We start from the raw sequence: 23,661 nt of genomic DNA on the forward strand, positions 1-23,661 counted from the left end.
TCCATGTTGCTCTTGTTTTGCCTGTCACAATAGTAATTTGTAATCGCCCCTATTTACGAAGATACAATGAGTACAAATTATACAATGTATATGTTGCTTCTTTCTAGTATACGTGTAATTGTCATGCATGTAGAGTAGAGATTATAACAGCACGTATAAATATATATCAATTATTTATATCTACACTGATGTTTTAAATCGTATCTATGGAGACGAATATATATAAAAAAAGAAATATAAAAAATACACGTGTTTCAGATCTTCTCTGACTACATTGTACGTGTACGTCAAGCCTACAACTAGCCCGAGATACTCTGGCCCTGACACCAGACTTAGACATTATGACAGATAGATGTCTGGCGTACATTTAAATTGACTATGTGTGGTGCCAGAAATAAGTCGATTTAATTAATTACAATTCAATTAAAGACAAACATTGATTAATCTATATTGTTTATAATGCTTAAATTTTTTTATTGTTTTTTTTAAATTATGAAATGAATTTTTTAATGCATTTTACTATTTCTAAAATTTTGCAGCCTCTGATAAGTTAAAAAATAATAACATTTAATAAAATGAAAAATATTAATTACCGTCACGAGCAGGGTTCGAACCTGCGCGGGAAGATCCCATTGGATTTCAAGTCCAACGCCTTAACCACTCGGCCATCGTGACATACATATTGTTGGCTTAGAGTTTCTATATAATTTCAAAACAAGGTCAGCCTCGTTCTAACAGGTGCGAGTAACAACGCATGTAAACTTCCGGTGTTAGATAGATGTGAGTATGCTCTTCATTTTCTTTTCTATCACAATTTGACAATCACATTTACAACGCATGTTCAAAATGAATATTATTATATCACACGCTTATTTACACCAATCACCCCGAGTAGACACTTAATTCATTTTTGTCGACTGTAAAACGAGCACCTGCTTTCACTTTGCCCATGTCACTGTAACGTTACATCTGTGTTCTACATCTGAACTGTGTACACTGTACATAACCTGCAGACAGCAATACATGTAACATTAGTACACTCATATACGTTACATTATATATTAATTGATAAATGTACATTTGTAAATTGTAATTACATGTAGGTGCCTAAATGCATTATGCAACGTGACAATTAGCCTATTGCTGCTTGAGTCTCGATCCTCCCATTCTTCTTCTTCTTCTTTGGTGTATCACCATCCGTCAGTATTGACGATTTTAGGTGAGGTGATCGGCTCAGTGGCGTGGGGGAAGGGGTTATATACAGTGCCTTTTTCTTTCTCTTCTGGTGCTGGAATAGATAAAAGTAGGTAGGTTAAAAACATGATAAAAAAGAGGTGTTTATTTGTGAGTGGGGGCTTCAAGGGCTACGTTGTTTATGTCTGGAGGGTTACTCTTTACATAATGTATCTAACTCATGCTTTATCAATGGATTGGATGTGTAACAGGAGAGGAGAAAATGTAGCAGCCAGACCAGGATTCGAATCCGGGACCCTCCGAACACTAGCCAAATGCTCTACCGACTGAGCTACCTGGTCACCGATGATCGACCCAGTCCAATCCTGCTACGTACACTCCTCCCTCCTTTCTCGAAGTCTTTGCCCTCGAAGACATACGAGACCCTTCCAAACACCACCACTGTGGGTTATTTTGTTGGGCGCCAATTTTGTAACAGGAGAGGAGAAAATATAGCAGCTAGACTGGGATTGGAACCTGGGACCCTCCGAACACTAGCCAAGTGCTCTACCGAATGAGCTACCTGGTCACCGATGATTGACCCAGTCCAATCCCACTACAGTTCTCTCTCCTTTCTCGAAGTCTTCGCCCTCGAAGATATACGAGACCCTTCCAAACACCACCACTGTGGGTTATTTTGTTGGGCACCAATTTTGTAACAGGAGAGGAGAAAATGTAGGAGCCAGACCGGGATTCGAACCCGGGAGCCTCCAAACACTAGCTGAGTGCTCTACCGAATGAGCTACCTGGTCAACGATGATCGACCCAGTCTAATTCTGCTTCATATGTATGTTTAACTAGATTTACCAGCCAAACATATTTAATATACCACTCTTTATCTACATAGGTGTTGAAAGTCAAACGAGTAACCCATCTATATGTACATGTACAATCAGGGGCGTAGCTTACTATAAAAAAAAAAAAAGACCGGGCTCGCACATAAAAATTCCTAGTATGAGTTATTCATGTCATAATACATGCTCATGTAACATTAATACATCTATGTCAATCCGCCAAGGTCTTGAATGTATAATCATAATAAAAAATAACCTATAAATTAATTAAAATTAATGATATTTACTGAAATATACCCAGGGCAAATGTACGTAAATTTCTTCATTATTTAGGTTCAAAATTGATATGTAAATATTTTCAGACGCAATCATGTTTAGTTATTGTGTTTGGTATCGATAGTCAGGCTTTTTCTCAAACAGATTCAGGTGTCGATCTAACATAAACAAGAATCTCAAATTGGAACATTGTTTTGTTATTAAACAATTAAAATTGATTTATAAATTCGAAAATAATTGCTTAATTGTTGTTCCTTTTAAGTGTAGATAATTTACGTATTGATCAAATGACGAAATCCATATTGCCCGTTCACATGCATATGTATGTAGGAGGTCAAACGGAGGTGCAAAATGCCATCTCCGCCTATTCGAATATTTCGGTTATTCGAATATTTTCTTCTTGAAAATGCCCTATTCAAATAAGCGGAATCCTCTGTATTTTTTTAATTTTCATATATATATAAAAATCTGTAACATAAGGAAATTCCGTCCAGTCTATCCTCAAATCCCCTAAGAGTCACTCAAGATACAAATGTACATGTAGGCCTTATATCATGAGATTTTGATACTTGCAAATGGAATAGAAGTGAGTTAAACATTAAGGCATACTTATTAAGTTCATGTACAGATAGAAAACAGACCTATAATTTGATTTTAATAACTCAAGTTTACCGCAATACCAAGCATTACCAAGTATAATTTTCAGGTGACAGGGGGAGGGGGACCCACTGGACATGCACATGTAAAAGCCTCTAGCGATGCCCCTGATAATATATACATGTAGTAGAGGTTGTATCGAGTCGATCCCAGAGCATGGCTAAAACATCTTTGTTCTGTCACAGTTACATTGTATGTCATTTTTTATTATAACTTAATCTAAATGTACACATGACATACATTGATGTACATGTTTTATTCTGTCAACCAATGGTAATTTGGTTGTAATACATTAATTGATGATAATTGTTACTTCAAAGAAATATATTTATAATGATTATATTTGCTCTTTGTTTCCAAATTTTAGAGCCTACATACTGCATGATCATCTTTTTTTTCTGAATATACATACCGACCGGGCTGACCAAACAGCATGTCAGAGAAACTGACCACTCCCCGTGTGAAGGCCAAAGTGGCAATGACCACCACTGGAGTGACCAAGGATGTTATGATCTCTTATGAACAAGTGGACGAGGAAATCACCAAAGCGCTACGTGGTAAAAACATAAATTACACTTTCCTGGCCCAGTTTTACGAACATATTTCCCTAACTTATCTTACATAATCCCCATAGAAAAGCTTTAAAAAAGTTTATAAAAAATCTAATTGAAGGAGTCTTCCTTTAAATCTGTAATGTTAATTTCTATTGAGAATTTTATGTTACGGGATTCTTTGAATTTAAGGAATGTTCATGAAACTGCATGGGCCCTGATCTTATCAAATATTGTAAACATGAATAGATAAATTTAATTGTTTCTTCTTCCTGTAAAGTCTGTGCAAAGGATTTCTTACATGTATGCACTGAAAAATAAAAAATGCATGCTCCAATGACAACAGAGAGATAATTATTATCTAGACAATATATATATGACAAAATAACATTAAAATTTAAAAACAATTTGTTAAAATTATTATTTTATTGTCTACAAAAATAAGTACCTCATTCCATATTATATAAGGCATGTTTTTTTGTCCGGGATGCAATTGATTGTTTTAAATACTTTTTTATTCTGAAGTAAAATAAGAAGCTTAAATTAACTTTCCAATGATGGTAATAATGTAAAAAATAAAGTAGCTCTTTCTACTGAGGAAAATTACTAAATTATGCCTTTATAAATAATATTAAAAAAGATGATGAACAAAATATCTATTTTTACATAAATTTATACATAAAATATTAATTTACAGTCAATAATATTCATCATGTAAAAGATTTGAAATATTTATTATCAAATGCATCCATATTATCATATACCATAAAATACACAAATGTATACATGTATACTGGGGTAATAAAAAACATTGGATTTGAACAATATGTTTTTGCAGAAAAATTGATAGGGGAGGGAATCCGTGCCTGGTTGGAGACAGAGGATATCAAAGGTGGAGCTGATATTTTTGCAAGAATAGGACAGGCTGTTGTGGATAGTAGTGTAAGTATTGTGGATAGTAGTGTAAGTATTGTGGATAAGTGTGTAAGTATGTGTGTATAAGTAGTGATAGTATATTGTGGATAGTAGTGTAAGTATTGTGGATAGTAGTTTGTAAGTATTGTGGATAGTAGTGTAAGTATTGTGGATAGTAGTGTAAGTATTGTGGATAGTAGTGTAAGTATTGTGGATAGTAGTGTAAGTATTGTGGATAGTAGTGTAAGTATTGTGGATAGTAGTGTAAGTATTGTGGATAGTAGTGTAAGTATTGTGGATAGTAGTGTAAGTATTGTGGATAGTAGTGTAAGTATTGTGGATAGTAGTGTAAGTATTGTGGATAGTAGTGTAAGTATTGTGGATAGTAGTGTAAGTATTGTGGATAGTAGTGTAAGTATTGTGGATAGTAGTGTAAGTATTGTGGATAGTAGTGTAAGTATTGTGGATAGTAGTGTAAGTATTGTGGATAGTAGTGTAAGTATTGTGTATAACGTTTTCAACCCAATAAGTGCCCTGTCCCTATACATGTAAGAGCTCCTTAATTAAAGGCCTTGATTTCACTTACATTAACTTAGATATACCGGTAGACGAATGAAAACCGTGACAATGTCTCTATTTTATTTCTTTTGTAAACTAATTAATGGTTATTCTTTGCAATAATTTTGTGAAATGTCCGCCCAAATTTTGTCCTTTTAAGCGCCCCTTCATTTTTTTCAATCGCCCTGTGCACAAATTGGTAAAATATGGTACATTTGTATTAACTGATTAAATCTATTAAAAACAATTTTCAGAAATATATAGAAAGATAAATTTCATACAGAAGCTCCAATAATGATTCCACAGTAGCACATCTAGTATAATTACTAATTCTTTTAAAATATGTAGTTAAGGGACATAACTCTGTCATCTTTATACTGATCACTGTCGTGGGATCAGAGTTGCTTCCTATCGTTTTACTCATCAGTATAAACACAGGTTTACGACGCGCAAAAAAAAAATAAAAAAAAATAAAAATACTAAGTTGTTTTTTTTTTTGCGCGCGTCGTAAACCTGTGGTATATATACTGAAGGTTATACTGAAGGTTTGAAGCGAAGTGATGTAACGCTGAAAGATCTATAAATTGATATCTATTAATATTGATAGAGAGAAACAAAGGGAAGTAATTGTTATTGATTTGAACAGAAATATATATATATATAGAAAGAGATTTGAAACTCCTTCTTTGTCTTTGTTGACGGTGTAAGGACCTCCGGTTTATAGGCATTTTCTCTTGGCTAACTACTTTAAGTGTATTCTTTTAAACATAATATTTTTGCATTGATACAAAGTTTAAAGATGCTCCACCGCTGACGAATGGTATTTTTTCACTATAAAAAACAGGATCAGATGATTAGGTATTTTTCTTCAGTTACAAAAGTTACTTACTTTACACCATTACCACCACTGAAAAGTTTGAGCTTTTAATCTTACTTCAAGATAAAAATATTAGAAATAATTAATTGCATCCCGAAAAAATTCCGTGGCACTATGTTCTATATAGAATGAAGTTCTGACTGCCCATGCACCAAAAGCAAAATAAATTATGTTATATGTTTTTTGTTTTAATTAGACATATATATGCATGATTAAACATCAATTGTTGTTCAAATGATGAGTATCATTTAGGGTCTTTCAGCGGTGGAGCATCTTTAAACATTATATTATGGTTTGTTATGACCAGTTTTTCCAATTGATATGATTAAAGATGATTTTTGAAAGCAAGAAAATAAGCAGACATTTAAAAACGAAGGTCCATTTTGTTTTCTTAGTATATAAGTTTAAATATCATTTTTTTCATTTAAGTCTAATTATTAATTATAAGCATTATTCTCAATATCTTTTAGGGTTATGAAGTCATAGATAAAAATGAGCAGACATTCTTTTTCATAGACTCTTCTCATCTATGAAGAATGTCAGTCCGTTTTGGCATCTATGAAAAAGAATGTTCCGTCCGTTTTTTGTTTATGACTTCATAACCCCAAAATATATTGAGAAAAAATTTTCAAATTTTCATTCTGATTGGGATCATTTTGTTGTTGAATTTTGATTTTAAAATTGAAATGATCATGGAAAATTTTACAGAAAGTCATAATTTGTAATGTGGTGGCAGAAATGGTAAGATACATATGTATGTCTCTACATATTAAGTTATCATGCACAATGTACTTCAAGTCTTGATATTCAGCTTTGAGTTGTGAGTACGAATCCAATCTGGGGCAGTTGTCAGGTTCTGATCATTCACTGATCGGTGGTTTTTGTCCAGGTACTCCAGATTTCCTTTACCATCTAAACCTAGCACATCCTTAAATGGCCCTGTTTGTTAAATTAAACATTAATTATAATTAAACCAAACCAATGTTTGACTTGCAGATATTCCTGTTTGTCATGAGCCTAGAGTCTGTCGAGTCGAAGATCTGTCAGGACCAGCTGGCTTTGGCATATGTCTCCAATAAGTCCATTCTACCTGTGGCTCTGCTTCCTAAAGAAGAATTACTCCCTCACATGGACAATGGAATGTAGGTTTCTTAATGTCAATTTCACATACCGTATTCGACCTAATAAGTGCCCAGGGCATTTAAAAATTGAAAAAATGGAAAGGGGCTAATATGACGAAGTTATTGCAAATCTATACAGTTTTGTGTATTTTTTGGTCTTTATTTATACTCAGACAATTAAAATCGAGGCCTCAAAAAGGGGGAGGGGCGCTAATAGGGACATGGACACTTATTGGGTCGAATACGGTACAGGAAACCAACTTTCTTTTGTGGTTACTGAATTTCATGATTCACAGAGATTTATTTTTGCTAACGAATAATATATTAGAATTTATGTTTAATTCAAAGTAAGTGGAATTGAAGTCTTACTAAAAAGGGGGAGGGGCGCCTGTAGGGATTTGACACATATTGGGTCGATCACGGTTACATATATACCTAGTAATCATTTATTTTCAGAGTTAAATGTTCGCCAAATCCATGAAAATAAAATACACACCAAAGAAGGTTTTATCATAGTAAATATAATAAAATTGGGGATTTTTTTTCTTCATGTTTTCCCAAATAAAAATATTTGTAATTTTCACTTATAAGAAGAAAGTTATATTCTATCTTCAATAGATTAATTGAAAATTGCAAGTAACATATTGTATTTCAATCTTGCTTGTGACGAGCACTTTAATTTGCTTAAAATTCAGCCGATAAAGGAAAACATTTACTTCTAATTGGCTGATACATAAAATAGTGTAATGATTTTGATAAAAAAAAAGAGACCCTGAGTGAGTTTAAAATTTAATGTTTTTTCTTTAATTTGTACACGAAATCATAAGGATTAATTTGAATAGATTTTTTTAGTAATATGAATTTATAATTCAATATCTACAGTGTAATCTCATCATCAAACATACACGATTCAGTTTATTAAGTGTACACTCTGGTTTTTGTGTTATATTTACATAACAAAAAAATATACATATTCATTATGAACAAGTAACATACATGTATACCTAAAATATAGAAAAAAATTCTATTCAACTTAACATCAAGTTGAAGACCTTGGTCAGCTTTTAAAGTCATCAATCTTTTAAAAACATTAATTAGTAATGTTAATGCTAACTAGTTAGGTTAATTTAGTTTAATTTGTGTATGAAAACAGTTTATTTTCATAATTTTTATCCCCCGCTTTCTCCGAAACGGGGGATATTAATTTGGGTTTGTCCGTCTGTCTGTCCGCCCGTCTGTCACACTTCGTTTCCGTGCAATAACTGTAGCAAATGTAAACCGATTTTCTTCAAACTTGGTGACAAGGTTAAATGCCTTAAGGGCTCAGCCAAGTTCGATCGCAACTGTCGATGGGCCTTATTATCCGAGTTATTGCCCTTTGAATCACTAAAACATCATTTTCTGCCATTTCCGTGCAATAAGTGTAACAAATGTAAACCAATTTTTTTTCAAACATAGTAACAAGGTTAAATGCCTTAAGGACTCGGCCAATTTCGATTACGACTTTCAACGGACCTTATTTAGTGGAGTTATGGCCCTTTGATTTAATAAAAAAGTCATTTTCTGCCACTTCCCTACAATAACTGTATAACTAAATATGAAGTTATTTTCTTCAAACTTGGTAACAAGGTTAAATGTCTTAAGGGCTCGGCCAAGTTCGATCGCCACTTGCGACGGACCTTATTTAGCGGAGTTATGGCCCTTTGATTTAATAAAAAAAGTCATTTTCTGCCATTTCCATGCAATAACTCTAATACATATTAACCGATTTTCTTCAAACTTGGTAAGAATGTCAAATGCCTTAAGGCCAAGTTCAATTTCCAATTTTGGCCGACATTATTTAGTGGAGTTATGGCCCTTTGATGTACTAAAAACGTCATTTTCTGCCATTCCCTGTGCAATAATTAGGGCTGGATCAATATATCGATATACCAATATGTATCGGTTTTCACCCGTGTATCGAATATCGATACGCAAACATGCTGTATATCGCTGTATCGTTTTACATCTCACCCTACTGTTTTTGTTTTAGAAACAGGAAATTCCAAACAAAATTTATTCTAAAACATCATTCAAGTAAGAGCATTTCAACTAATAGGAAGTGTTAAGGGCATCTGTGTCACCTAGATGGATTAGAAATGCCTTTTAAAAACTAAGAATATAAATTAATTAACACAGATGATAAACCGAATCAAATGTTTGGTAGATTTTTTCCTGGTTATAAAATGTTTTATCAAAATTGTCTTTTATTGTCACAATATTCAAAACACATTGGTCAACTGAATTTGAAAAAGAGGTCCACTGTATCGTCAATACTTAGGTAGGGCGTTAGAATTGTACCTGCTGCCCCTATTGCATGATCGTGAAAGGCGACTAAATTTAGGATCTTATCTTTTCTCTTCTTCCTAACTGACTTTATCTTTCCTAACGCCTCCCTTGGCACCGCCTCACTTTTGGCCTTGAGTTGAGCGTTCGCCCTTGTGAGGAAGGCTCTGGGTTCTGTCCGCTGGCCGAGACACACCAAAGTCTATAAAATTGGGTAGTTTCTGCTCCTGCTTAGCGCTCAGCATACAGGGAGTGGGACTACTGGATCGCCCGTTGTCAGTATAATGTGACCGGGTGAGATGTGTTGCTCGGTGTCTTCGGCGGCATGCTTCAGTGATATAGCACTATAAAAAGGGCAACAGTTCCACTATACAAAGAGACACAACATGAATATACCGCAGTCTCCCAAAACACGCACCTCGTACAACATACAAGCAACACACCGCATACATGGGAGGCCGTCCTTACATGACCATAGCTGTTAATATGACCATAGCTGTTAATTAAACAAACAAACAAACAAAGTATTGTTTCAGTGTATAGTCAATATGTATCGTATCGTTTTAGACCTTTCAATACCCAGCCCTAGCAATAATTGTAACAAATGTAAACCAATTTTCTAAAAAGTTAGTATCGAAGTTAAATGCCTTAAGAGCTCAGCCAAGTTTAATAGTCACTTTCAGCGGACATTATTTCACACATCTTACTTCCGAATAAGACTTCAGTTCATTTTTTCATGTTTCAACCAAGGTTAAACCTAACCTCAATAATATTTACCTACAATATGTCCTGGTGGATGAAAATTCCACGATTTTGCTTGTGTTTATATCTTTCAGGCGTTTGGAACTTGCTGGCTTTGAGTGGTTTCCACTATCAAAAGAAAATTTAACAGAAAATTTGAAGAACACATTACAAACCAAGCATTTAAGCTGTTGGAAGAGATCAAAGCCAAGGAAAATATAGGTATGGAACCAGTAAAAATGAAAAATAGGTATATACTTGGCTTTATTAGGTCATCTGACCGAAGGTCAGGATGACCTATTGTCATCGTGTTTCGTCCGTCGTCGTGCGCCGTGCGCCGTGCGCCGTCCGCCGTGCGCCGTGCGCCGTCCGCCGTGCGCCGTGCGCCGTGCGTCGTGCGTAAGACTATTTATACAAAAGCCTACTCCTCCTTCATCCTTTGATGGATTTCATCCATATTTGGTTTGAAGCATCATTAGGGAAGGACAATCATATTTTATATAAATGAGCCTGGTCCGACCCCTAGGGGCTGAGGGGTGGGGCACCAAAAGGGCAAATTTTCTTATTTTAAGCTTTAAAATCCTACTCCTCCTTCATCCTTGGATGGATTTCATCCATATTTGGTGTGAAACTTCATTAGGGAAGGACAATCATATTTTATATAAATGAGCCTGGTCCGACCCCTAGGGTCAGAGGGGCGGGGCCACAAAAGGGCAAATTTTCTTAATTTTAGCTTTAAAATCCTACTCCTCCTTCATCCTTGGATGGATTTCATCCATATTTGGTTTGAAACATCATTGGGGAAGGACAATCATATTTTATATAAATGAGCCTGGTCCGACCCCTAGGGGCTGAGGGGTGGGGCCCCAAAAGGGCGAATTTTCTTATTTTAGCTTTAAAATCCTACTCCTCCTTTATCCTTGGATGGATTTCATCCATATTTGGTGTGAAATATTATTGATGAAGGACAATCATATTTTATATAAATGAGCTTGGTCCGACCCCTAGGGGCTGATTGGTGGGGCCCCAAAAGGGCAAATTTTCTTAATTTTAGCTTTAAAAACCTACTCCTCCTTCATCCTTGGATGGATTTCATCCATATTTGGTGTGAAACATCATTTGGGATGGACAATCATATTTTATATAAATGAACCTGGTCCGACCCCTAGGGGCTGAGGGGTAGGGCCCCAAAAAGGCAAATTTTCTTAATTTTAGCTTTAAAATCCTACTCCTCCTTCCTTGGATGGATTTCATCTATATTTAGTGTAAAACATTATTGGGGAAGGATAATCATATTTGATGTAAATGAGCGTGGTCCAACCCCTAGGGGCTTAGGGGTGGGGCCCCAAATGGGCAAATTTTCTTAATTTTAGCTTTAAAATCCTACTCCTCCTTCATCCTTGGATGGATTTCATCCATATTTGGTGTGAAACATCATTGGGGACGGACAATCATATTTGATATAAATGAGCCTGGTCCGACCCCTAGGGGCTGAGAGGTGGGGCCCCAAATGGGGAAATTTTCTTAATTTTAGCTTTAAAATCCTACTCCTCCTCCATCCTTGGATGAATTTTATCCATATTTGGTGTGAAGCATCATTGGGGAAACACAATTATATTTTATATAAATGAGTCTGGTATGAACCCTAGGAACTGAGGGGTGGGGCCCCAAAAGGGCAAATTTTCTTAATTTTAGCTGGCTCACTTCCTGTTTTAAGGTTTCAGTCTCCGATCTCAATGAAAATTGGTCTATAGGGGTTTTAATTGATGCCGAACAACATGCAAACATTTTCGTAAAGATTTTGGTATTCCAAGATGGCCGCTGGCCCACTTCCTGTTTTAAGGTTTCAGTCTCCGATCTCAATGAAAATTGGTCTATGGGGGTTTTAATTGATGCCGAACAACATGCAAACATTTTCGTAAAGATTTTGGTATTCCAAGATGGTCGCTGTCCCACTTCCTGTTTTAAGGTTTCAGTCTCCGATCTCAATGAAAATTGGTCTATAGGGGTTTTAATTGATGCCGAACAACATGCAAACATTTTCGTAAAGATTTTGGTATTCCAAGATGGCCGCTGGCCCACTTCCTGTTTTAAGGTTTCAGTCTCCGATCTCAATGAAAATTGGTCTATAGGGGTTTTAATTGATGCCGAACAACATGCAAAAAATTTCTTAAAGATTTTGGTATTCCAAGATGGCCGCTGGCCCACTTCCTGTTTTAAGGTTTCAGTCTCCGATCTTAATGAAAATTGGTCTATAGTGGTTTTAATTGATTCAGAAGGGGGAACTTTAGGTAAGGACAATCATATTTTATAAAGGACCGAGGTAAGACCCATGGGGATAGTATGACCGAGGTCCAAAATGGGAGCTTTGCTGAAATTTGGCTTTAAAATCTGACTCCTCCTTATATTAATCCTTGAATGGGTTTCGACCATATTTGGATGAAGGGCTACCAAGTTTGTTCAACAAATGACATTTACCTTTTTCAGAAACTTACATATTCAACTAAGGAGTTCCTTGTATTGTTTATATTAATCGTTAACCAATACTTTATACTGTGACTTTGTTGTTTTGTGCCATGAGTCAGATGACCGTTAAGGCCCATGGGCCTCTTGTACTTAAATATGGACTAAGGTTACTCGATATCAGCATTGTTTCAGACAGAAACTTATTATCAGACATTGAGCTTTTTGCCATGATTAGTGTTGTGTCAGACAGGATTGTATTTCTAAACACTTCGCTTATTACCAATATACCTATTATTGTTTCAGTCAGGAACATTATTTCCAGACACTTCGCTTATTACCAATATTCATATTGCTGATTCAGTCAGGAACGTTATTTCTAGACACTGGGCTTATTACCAATATACATATTATTGTTTCAGTCAGGAACATTATTTCCAGACAATTCGCTTATTACCAATATAAAATATATACATATTATTGTTTCAGTCAGGAACATTATTTCCAGACACTTCGCTTATTACCAATATACATATTATTGTTTCAGTCAGGAACATTATTTCCAGACACTTCGCTTATTACCAATATACATATTATTGTTTCAGTCAGGAACATTATTTCCAGACACTTTGCTAATTACCAATATACTTATTATTGTTTCAGTCAGGAACATTATTTTCAGACATTGAGCTGATTACCAAACATAGGATTGTTTCAGGCAGGAATTTATTATCAGACATAGGTTTATTACCAGGCAAAATATTTTGATTAGTGAAGGACTGACTGTACCAGTAATCAAGAAGGTACCATTGAGCTGGAGAAAATTAGCAGAACTGGGCTTATTACTTGGCATGTGCCTATTACTGGCTATATATATGTAGACCTTTTCTCCTCTCTTTATTACTTTGTTTGCAATAAGAGCTGAACGTACTTGATTATGATATGATCTGATTTAGACTGTAGGTTTTATTCCTAGATTATTTCTTGTAATCAGAATAGACAGAAACTGTGCACAAAATCTAGAATTTTGACTATGTGCAAACCAATGATTGTAAACAAATTATTTTTGCATTGATTTTAATTATTTCACATTTTCCACCTAATTAATTTTTGTGACAATTTAATAAGTATCCAATTAATCATCAGATTGTTTTACTTCACCTTTTATATGCTTGACTGTTTTTGACGCATATCAATTTTCCGGATTCATTCTTGCCTGCAAAATATGCAAAATTGCATTTAACGCATAAATGTGTTGGTTTGCCCTAATATTTTTGCTTGATGATTGACTACTAAAAGGGCTTTGGGTATGCACTGATTTTTTGGGGGATGGAAGGGTTTAGATAGCGGCGGAAACTAAACTATTGTTTCCTTATTAAAATTTATCTATGACATCTACGTAAAAAGTATTTTTCCCCACAGGAATTGCACCAAAGAGTGGCTCAACGGGGAAATCTAGGAGGATGCTCAACAGATCCATGTCGAGGAAATTTAGTTCAAAAGAGTCCAAACTTTTCTTAGAGGATGGTTCCCTTTACTGGTCAAGATCCTTTGGAAAGTCTGTCGCTGTGAACTGGGAAAAGTAAGTACATGTACCAGGAAATGTTGAACATATTAAACACTTCATCATTTACTTATAATTACCTAGAAATAATAAAAGAAATGTAATTTTCATCAATGTACCAAGTAATGCTGAATACATTACTAGTGTAGTATTTAACCCTTACCCTACTGTGATATTTTTAAGGAGAGATTTTCAAACATATTTGTTATTTATTTACGTTAAATGTCAACTTCAATTTCAGAGCGGTTATTTAACATTATGCCAAAACAACAAGAGTTGTTTTAAAACAATAAAGCCATCAGTCCAATATGAATCACTTTAACCAATTACTATCAATGTCATTATTCTATTAACTGTAACAAAGATATACGGGAATAATCATGTCTTGATTCACGTGTCTAACGTCTGCGAATCTTGTCCAGACACCTCCTAAATAGTGACCAGGTCACTATATATATACCTAGATTTTATAAAATGGCCAATACCTCATTAGACTTTGGGTCAATTTTGTTCAAAACTGGTCATCAGTGTCAAGGTCTGAGATAAGATTAGTATATAGTATGGCCGGCTTAGTCATGAACAGAACACTGGGTATTCCTCGCATGACAAGGACTTCACTTGCTGCAATATTGTAGCTCAAAAGACTTTAGACAGAAAATGGTGTCATCTTTAGAGCTGCAATTGGCGCCTATTACATGCAAACAATCATCAAAACATTTGTAAGCATTTTTTTACAATCTGATTGAAATACAGATCCTTATAACCACGTCGTTCAATATATGATCTGACAAAATCCCATAGGGGGTCACGCCCAGATGACCTTTATACCACATGGTTTTCATACCCAAGCCATTTTCTACACCTTGCTACAGCAATTGAAAACGATATTTCGTCCCAGTATACATATTCAATTAGCTTTGTTGTGCTCTTTGGGCGAGATGAATGCGTAAACCAAAATAATTCTGACAGTTTTTCAAACTATTTCGTCCCCTGAAATTCACTGTCAAAATTTTGCAAATAACAATTTGATTGGCTATTTCCAAAGGTCACCTAGACATGACCCCTAATGGGATTTTCTCAGATCCTCTTATCCAACGTAGTGATAATAAGGATCTGTATTTTAATCAGATTGCATTTTTTCATACTTGTTTTTTTATCTCTTACCTACTAGGCAATAAAACTGAACCGTATTAAATATCAAATTTTTAGCGAGGCATTATGTTTTTACATATACATATGAAAGTCTTTCGAAAGGTTCTTTATACGGTAAGTCTACAAATTGTGATTTTCATGTCTTGTGAGCGGGACGGTAGGTATTAAGAATGGTAATTATATATGTTTGTATTGGCAAAAAATAATATATAAATGCATGTATGCGCATAAAATAATTGGAAACCTAAAAAAAGTATCGAATAATGTGCACGAGTGATTTTCTGAGGCACTGCTTCATTAGGATACATACATAATGTAGGCATCATTTCGTACCCGGCCGAAAGGTATATAATAGGCCGGGTACGTATATTCGTTCTACCACTTAACGAAAGGCCAAACGTGAGGCGGTGTCGAGGGAGACGTTAGGAATATGGAAGTCAGTTAGGAAGAAGAGAATAGATAAAATCCTAAATTTAGTCGCCTTTTTTACCTGTAATAGAAGCAGGACATGCCATTCCATCGCCCTACTTGCAAGGTTCCAAACAAGGGAAGCGGGATATAAGTTAGCCATTGATTGGCTTATACAGTTTTAGTCTTTCTTAGTATTAACTTCCAGCTGATAAGATGAGGTAAACTTTTAGTCTCAAATTCATTGAATTTCTAGCATCATTGCAAAGGTTTTTGACTTTGTAAACTTAGCGCTTTAGCAAAACAGTTTTATTGGCCTTACTAACAAGGTACACTGTATTCGTTATTGTCTGAAGGTCAAGGTCACATATTTCATCAGATATAAATTTTAGGGTCAATATGCATTCTGGGATTCTCTTAAATGCCTAGATAAGTGATGAATTATTTATTGTTCTGATAGGTTTAAAGGACAAATTCTGAACGACTTTAATGAAGAGTTTGAAAAGACGTTCGGAGAGGAGGACACTGAATGGCTGCTAGCGATCCTACACAGAGAACTGGAGATAGGATCTGATGAAATCGTTAACAGAGACAACTATATAGGTTTGTTTTAAGTTATTATTTTCTCAAGTTTGATAATTTGTTTGTTTTATGCCAGGTTCATTTGCAGATATTTGGTCTCAGTTGAGCGTTTTACCCTGTGAGGAAGGCTCTTTATTTCCAATATACATATGTACTATATAAAGTTACAGCGTTGAAAAACCATTGATTCAGCTCCATGACCACTTGTCTACTAGCATTTAGTTTAGCTCTATGTACTTTTTATCTGTGTAGAAGTCAGTCTTTAAAGCTACAATATTGCTGTACATTCGTGGTGTAAACGTTATATACAGGGGCGAAGGAAGCGGGGGGGGGGGGGGGGGGGCAACTGCCCCCCTCGTTCCCCAGGCATGTCTTTTTGCCCCCCCAACTGCCCCCCACGTTCCCCAGGCATGTCTTTTTGCCCCCCCCCCAACCCCCCCATTTTCGCCTACTTAAATTTTCTAAAAATGCTTATTTGATAGAAAAAAGGGTCCTCCTGCACATTTTCGTACTTCATTCTAGAAAATTTTCCGCTGCGCGGCGCATTTCCTAAAACGTTCAAGTAGATAATGTCAGACCTTAAATATTAAAAATTCAATACACACGAACTAGACTGAATGTCCATCAAGGGATTCTATGTGATATTTAAAAAAATGTCTCTTAAAAGATAAATTTGTTTATATGCCTTAGCGAGACAATTAATTCATTTTTTATGTTACACAACAATGTGCCGATGGTGTGAAGCCGGTATATTCAGATCGAGTAGGGTTGCATTATGTTATGACGACACAATTATCATTTCTAAATGCAGGTAGCTTTAAATCGAAAAAATACCATGTTAAGAACGCTTTATAATCATTAAAATACATCGTAAAACTCATCTCAGCCATTCTAAATCGTAATTTTTTTTCTCGGGGGAGACCCCCGGACCCCCCTTACACCAAATTCTAGCGCTTTTGGGCGCTCGCAAATTCATCAAAATGCATCGTAAAACTCATCTAAGCCATTCTAAATCGTAATTTTTTCCGGGGGGAGACCCCCGGACCTCCCAAACACCAAAATCTCGCGCTTCCGGCCGCTCGCAAAATCATCAAAACACATTGTAAAACTCACCTCAGCCATTCTAAATTACAATAATTTTTCCCGGGGTCACCCTCGGACCCCTTAAACACCAAAATCTCGCGCCTTCGGCGCTCACACGCTAATTTGTCCAATTTGTGTTTTCGTTAATTTCCTTTTAGCGACGCCACTGTCTATAAGTGTGAAAATTTAATGATATATGAAAAATGTACATAAAGCATATATGGTTGGGAGTTGAATTAATCTCCTCCTGTAGGTGCGGCGGGGGGGGGGGGGGTTACAAAATATTGAGGACCTTTGCCCCCCCCATTATGTTTCATCTTCCTACGCCACTGTATGGCAACACTTTATAATCACAGAATTGAAAAATAAAATGTCTATGAAGTTTTTTTCAAATTCTTAATGTTTTTTTACCATGTAGAGACAATCAGCCGTATCCACAATGATTCTATTAATATGTCTCATGTTTTGTTAAATTCACGGCAACCTCTGTTTGCCTTTCTCCAGATTTCTGCACAATAGATGATCAACTTCGTCCACTGTGGATGAGAATCCAGGACCAAGCAAGAGAGAGTTATGCTATGAGAGAAGTGTTCAAAATGGATTCCTCTGTCCGAGTGCAAGCCATTGAAAACTTGGGTGAGGCCATATGATCAATTATTTATTTCCCTATTAACACGACTGGCCCTATAAAACAAGTGCCTACCCAAATTAAACCCAATTTAAAAACAAACCTATATATATATACCGACCTTCTCTTTTTAATAAAAAGTTTTACCAGGAATATGTAATATTTATTTGGCTTAATGAAAACTTTGTAACTTGAAAAAATTAAGATAAAATTTGCAATAAATGCATATTATTCCTCTCGGAAATAATCGTAAACGATTTGTAAAATATCCGTCATAAAACAATAACTTAATAGATAAAAATCGAAGCACTTTGATGCATTCACAATGAATTAATTACGGATATTGCCGCTTTGTTTCAGCCTTATTCTAATTGCTTTCTGACAGTACTGATACTGAATATAGATAAGCATGTACTTATTGTTATCAAATTGTGGTTTCTTTACCAAAGGAAAATTTAAAAGTGCCACTGTGATCGATGCTCTGAGAGATTTGTTATCTGACAAAGACCCCAATGTACAGGCAGTAGCCATCATTTCATTGGCCAGAACGGGAGCCAATGATGACAAGACAGTCATGTATGTCATGCGATGTCTTCGCTCCAAGGACAGAATCGTCAGAGAAGCTTGTTGTCTTGCCCTTGGTGTCATGAAAGCCACAGTTGCCATTGAAAAGCTTGTGGATTTATGGTTAGTTCATAATTAAAAAGTAAATAAAAATTAAAAAAAAAACCCATTTCATGTGGAAAACTGTTGAATATTTTTCAAAGCCTTGTATTTTTATCAGATAAATTTCGACAGAAAAATAAACATATATATTTTGTACTCTATGCAAATCAGTAATATGTATGTTAAACTGATCATTTATTTTATTATCATTTGCAGAGAGTTATTTACTTATTCAAATATAATTGTGATTGCGAACAGCATAATATTTTTGGTAAATCTTATTTATTAAAGCTTATGCTTACTTTGAAAAGAAAAATACATGTACAATGATCAATTGCTATATTAACAAATTCTCAAAACAGAATTAATAAAAAATGATCACATATTTTAATGCAGAATTTCTAGAGCAAATTACTTAATTACGTACTTTTTTTCATAAAAATTAAATTTTCGTGGATTCCTAGTATTCATTTGTTGTCATTATTATTTCTAGATAGAAATTTAATTATTATAATAAGTCATCTATAAAAGCATATGATACTGCTGAAATAATTTACATATTAATATGTAGCTGTAACTTGTCAAAAATAATTTAACTTAGATTATTTTTACTTTATAACTATTCTAATTTTTGTTTGTTTCTTTAAGGCGGAATGATATCATTTCTAACGTCCGTGAGGCAGCTCTGGCTGCACTGAGGCGTATCGGAGGAGAGAAGGCAGAAGAGGCCATCCGTGTCACAACTGTACTGAGAAAGAGATTCGGCACTTGAAGACAAGCTAGATACTCTTAGAATTGAGATTCGACTGCCCTGACTTGAAGACAATTTCAGAGTTTAACAAGCTAATAAACTCAATTGACGCGAAATTGATCCGATCGTATTTACAGAATAAATATATACGTAGCAGACTGCCCTCGGAGGAGAGAAGGCAGAAGAGGCCATCCGTGTCACAACTGTACTGAAATACTGCACTTAAACTATACTGAGAATTGAGCATGCATGCAGACTGCGATTTCTGAAATACTGTAAACTAACTGAATTCGCGTGCGATTCAATTTCGTGAGTTTAACAAGGGCTAATAAATCGCGAAAATCAATTGACGCAAAAAATATCTAATCGTACTTACAGAATAAATATATAGCTGGAATTAAGTCGTTTCGAAAATCAGTTGATTTACATTAAATTTACGTCATTGTAACAGGGACATATATGAACTGCAAAAGATGGTTATACACAAAATATATCCAGTTCATGTTATAGAGATGCGATTATATCTGGTGTTCATGTACAAAATGTATGATACAGTATGTACACACACTGTATCATTTCTATGTTTTCAAAATAACGATTCCGTTATTTTCAACAAAAGTTTTACATTTGGATCATGTATCGTATTCATTTTATGGAATATTAATGTGATGTGTCTTCGTAATTGGGATCTTACGATAATTAATGACTAAAGAAATATTTTTTGAAGATTGCCGGAAATTACTCTGAGATGTTGTGATTGCTTCAGTCTGGTCGCTACTTTTTCTCATCTGTCGAGAGTTGCAAGCCTTCTAAGGACACTTCCAGCATTTGGAATACCTTTCACAGGGACTTTCGAATGCTTAGGGTTTGAATGGACGTGTATTTACAGGCAAATAGTAGAGGGAATATTATGACCGATATACACCCATAGACTGTGTCCATATCCAATGTCCTCAACAGTCAGTGTACTTCCTTGCTCTTATACTGATGAATGAAGATAATTTTAAAATACTTTTATGTACATACATGCTCATGGAGTTAATTTGTTATTCACTTTAAGTTGAATCTAATTCAGGCAATGTTAAATAGTTTTTGTTTGAATATGATAGTTTATTTCTATTATTTATTAATTACCATAGAGCGGGTAATTTTCGCGGAAATGATATTTTCGTGATTTTGCGGCATATTGGTATAATCTTAAAACATTGATAAGCAAAATGGTGAGAAATAATTGAAATCATATTTACACTCTTATGGTAGCGAAAATACAACACTGCTGAACAATAAATGTTCCCTGTTCCTAAGTAAAATTGCGAAAAATCTGACCCGCGACAATAAACAACTATACATTGTACGTTATTTTTTAATTATTTATTTATATATGTTCATTTACATAAATGCTATTGTGTATGTCTTTCAATATCTTTGTTATCAGGTTGGCATCGATTGTTCTCATTGTCCTCTTGATGTTGTTGTACAAAAAAAACCAAATGATCTTAAATGTACATGTATACCCAGGAGTCCTAAAAGTGCTGTTAAAGTTTATATTACTCATAATTTGTATCAATATGCGTAATTATGGTTTCTTTACCAGTTGGACATGTGAATGTATATTTGCACAAGTGGCAACTGGCCTAACAAATCGTCCTCGCTTATTACAGTTACCTCCCTTGCTGTTAGGTATCCGTTATGATGTATAATTTTGTGTGCGAAATTCACATCGTTTTCTCAATGACATATGATCTTGTAACGCGCGCACACTGATGACGTCACAATCAATACCTACGTAGTATACCCACACGGGCAGATTAATCTGTAATATTTACAGTTTGCACTGACATGAACTCAATAACCATGCTTTCTAGTATTATCATTATCTGTTAATTTTCGTTCTTAAACTGTTATTTTAACCATATTCGTGATTTTTGAAATATTTATGTTGGTTATATCTGTTTTACTGTTATTATCAAAATTTTAGTTATCTTTAACTAAAAGCATGTTATTATTTTCTAGCACACGTTATATTTTTGCTGCTGTGTTATCTCTATCTTTGCATGCGTTTGTCTTTTTTAAATGATGTTAGATTTAGTGGCTGATGTTATTATTTATTTTGCATTGTTATTCATTTCATTTCACGTGTTAGTGTCAGCAATGATTGTTAATGATTTTGTTTCCCATGTTATTGCCAGAATGTTACGTGATTTTTATGTGAAACTTTGTTAGCATCAACAGAACATGTGATTATTTACGTGACCACGTTACGAGTATCGTTGGAAACGTTATTTTTTTTTGAAAGCGTTATTTTTTTCGTGGAAATACCACTGCCTATTGTTCTCATTGACCCCCTACGGCGACAGCGCAGTGAGCCGGCGGGCGAGCTTCGCTAGTGTGTTGACCACTCACCCATAACGAGAGCACGGCTCCCAATATATAGTCGACTGGCGGTATCGCTGTCACTGTATCGCTACCGTATCGCATGTGCTGTGCAACTGAGCATGGAATATATATAGTTTTCAGTTCCCGAAACGTTATATAGCTAAGTCTCTGCGAAAAAAATCCTGTATAAATAGACCCTTAGTACTAGTTACTATATGTTACATCCGTATTCTTAGGTTAGTAAATTTCCTAATTCTTAGGTTAGTAAACGTCCAAATTTGTCAAGCTAACCAGTCACTTCTAGTTGTGTTCAAGTACCTAACACAAATGCGGTCACTCCACGAGCTAGCTTTGGACCATATCAAATCGATATGTTGCATCATCAAGGTCACTATGTCATCGCGAAATATCAGCTCTAAAACAGTATGAGACAAATCTTCATGGTCGTGTTAGAAGTCCCCCTTCAAAATTATGAAGATAGAGACGACTAAGCCCACAGAAAAAAACAACCCCCAGGTCATTGAAAGGCCGCTTGTTACTGAAGTCGGGTCGGAATAAAATTAATTGAAAAAATTGTCAATTCAAGATTCAGCGAGAGAAGTGATGACAAGGGGCTGAGTCAATTAATACCAATCAAGGTACGCTTCTTATGTGATTGGGTAATAGTATTCATGACATAGCCCATGAGGCACGGTGACATTTTTCATAAAGCATAATGTTCATTTTTCAGACAATGTTAAACATTATAGCCAGTCAGGTGATACGACTTCTTTAATTGACTATTTGTAGACTTCTTTCAATTAACTGTACGGATAAGAAAAAGATGTAATGTCGTCCACGTGTTCTCACAGCATGTCATCATTCAACTACTGTACTAAATGATACTGAGTTAACGGAGCAGATGTTTTAAAAGTAGTATGCAGTTTTGACAAAAACAATAATGTATTCATGCACTTTATGCAGCAGATTTTGGACCTAGAAGATATGACGAATATGGACTCACACAATTTTTTTTTAGCGTGTAAGGAATTTTAGCACGCATGAAGATATGTATGGATTGTATCGATTGATCTACAAAAAAAAGTACAGCTAAACGACCCATGTCATCTGTTTTAATTATTCTCATTAATTTGATGTGTTTTGTCGATGTACATGAAACACTAAATGCTTTTGAAACCACTTTTTACCTGATTGTTTATAATCGGCCCGCAGGTTGAATCATTTAGATTGATCAAAGATCGTATTAAACTTGAAATAAAAAAAAATGAACAAATGAACTTTGTATATCAAGGATGTATTAAAAGGACCCCATTCAATCTGAGGACCTCAGTTATGGAACACCAGCGCAAACCCAGTAATGATATATATTATTTTATACTCGGCCGTTATGTCTTTTGGTCAAACTCACTTTACAAATTTCTTTACTATTCATAAAATCCACCGACTTATTGCGTTACGTGTTATATTGTATCGTGTGCATATACATATTTTTAGCGCGAATTGCCTGGTTAATTGTATATATATATATAATATATAAAAAAATAAAAATCGATTTCTCACAAAAATGTTATTTAGCAAGAGGGATATTTAATCCAATCTATCACTAAAATTTCTCTTTTAACCTCATGTTTACGGACCATGGACAAAGGTTGGCGATTAACCGCCAGCGGCAACTCTCTAAATCACACGCGTGGCCATTCCAACGAACCCATAACAAAAATTGGCGAAGTCGTACCCAGAAAGTTACCTGAGAACTAATACGGTTGCGTGGCTTGGCATGTAAATCGCCGCGGGGTTCTAGCGTGACCAAGACAACGGGGTCATACCTCACGAAAACACGTGGAAAGCCCACCTGTCGTGCTTTTGATTCACAGACTTGCCTAACCAGTGTACGCGTACTCTAATATGTAATTAATCCATGTCACTGCAACACAGAAGAT

The 23,661-nt window shown here is 35.2% G+C and overlaps 1 non-coding gene and 1 pseudogene across 1 annotated transcript; one reads left to right on the top strand and one right to left on the bottom strand.

Annotated features, from left to right (window-relative positions):
* Positions 1–593: 593 nt before the first annotated feature.
* On the bottom strand, positions 594–675 carry Trnas-uga (transfer RNA serine (anticodon UGA)). Its single transcript has one exon. It is a non-coding gene; the product is annotated as a tRNA-Ser (tRNA).
* A 19-nt stretch (positions 676–694) lies between these two features.
* LOC138331596 (uncharacterized) lies at positions 695–19,388 on the top strand (annotated as a pseudogene).
* The last annotated feature ends 4,273 nt before the right edge of the window (positions 19,389–23,661 follow it).

Source organism: Argopecten irradians, chromosome 9, assembly GCF_041381155.1.
Source record: "Argopecten irradians isolate NY chromosome 9, Ai_NY, whole genome shotgun sequence".
In the NCBI taxonomy this organism is placed as follows: Eukaryota; Metazoa; Mollusca; class Bivalvia; order Pectinida; family Pectinidae; genus Argopecten; species Argopecten irradians.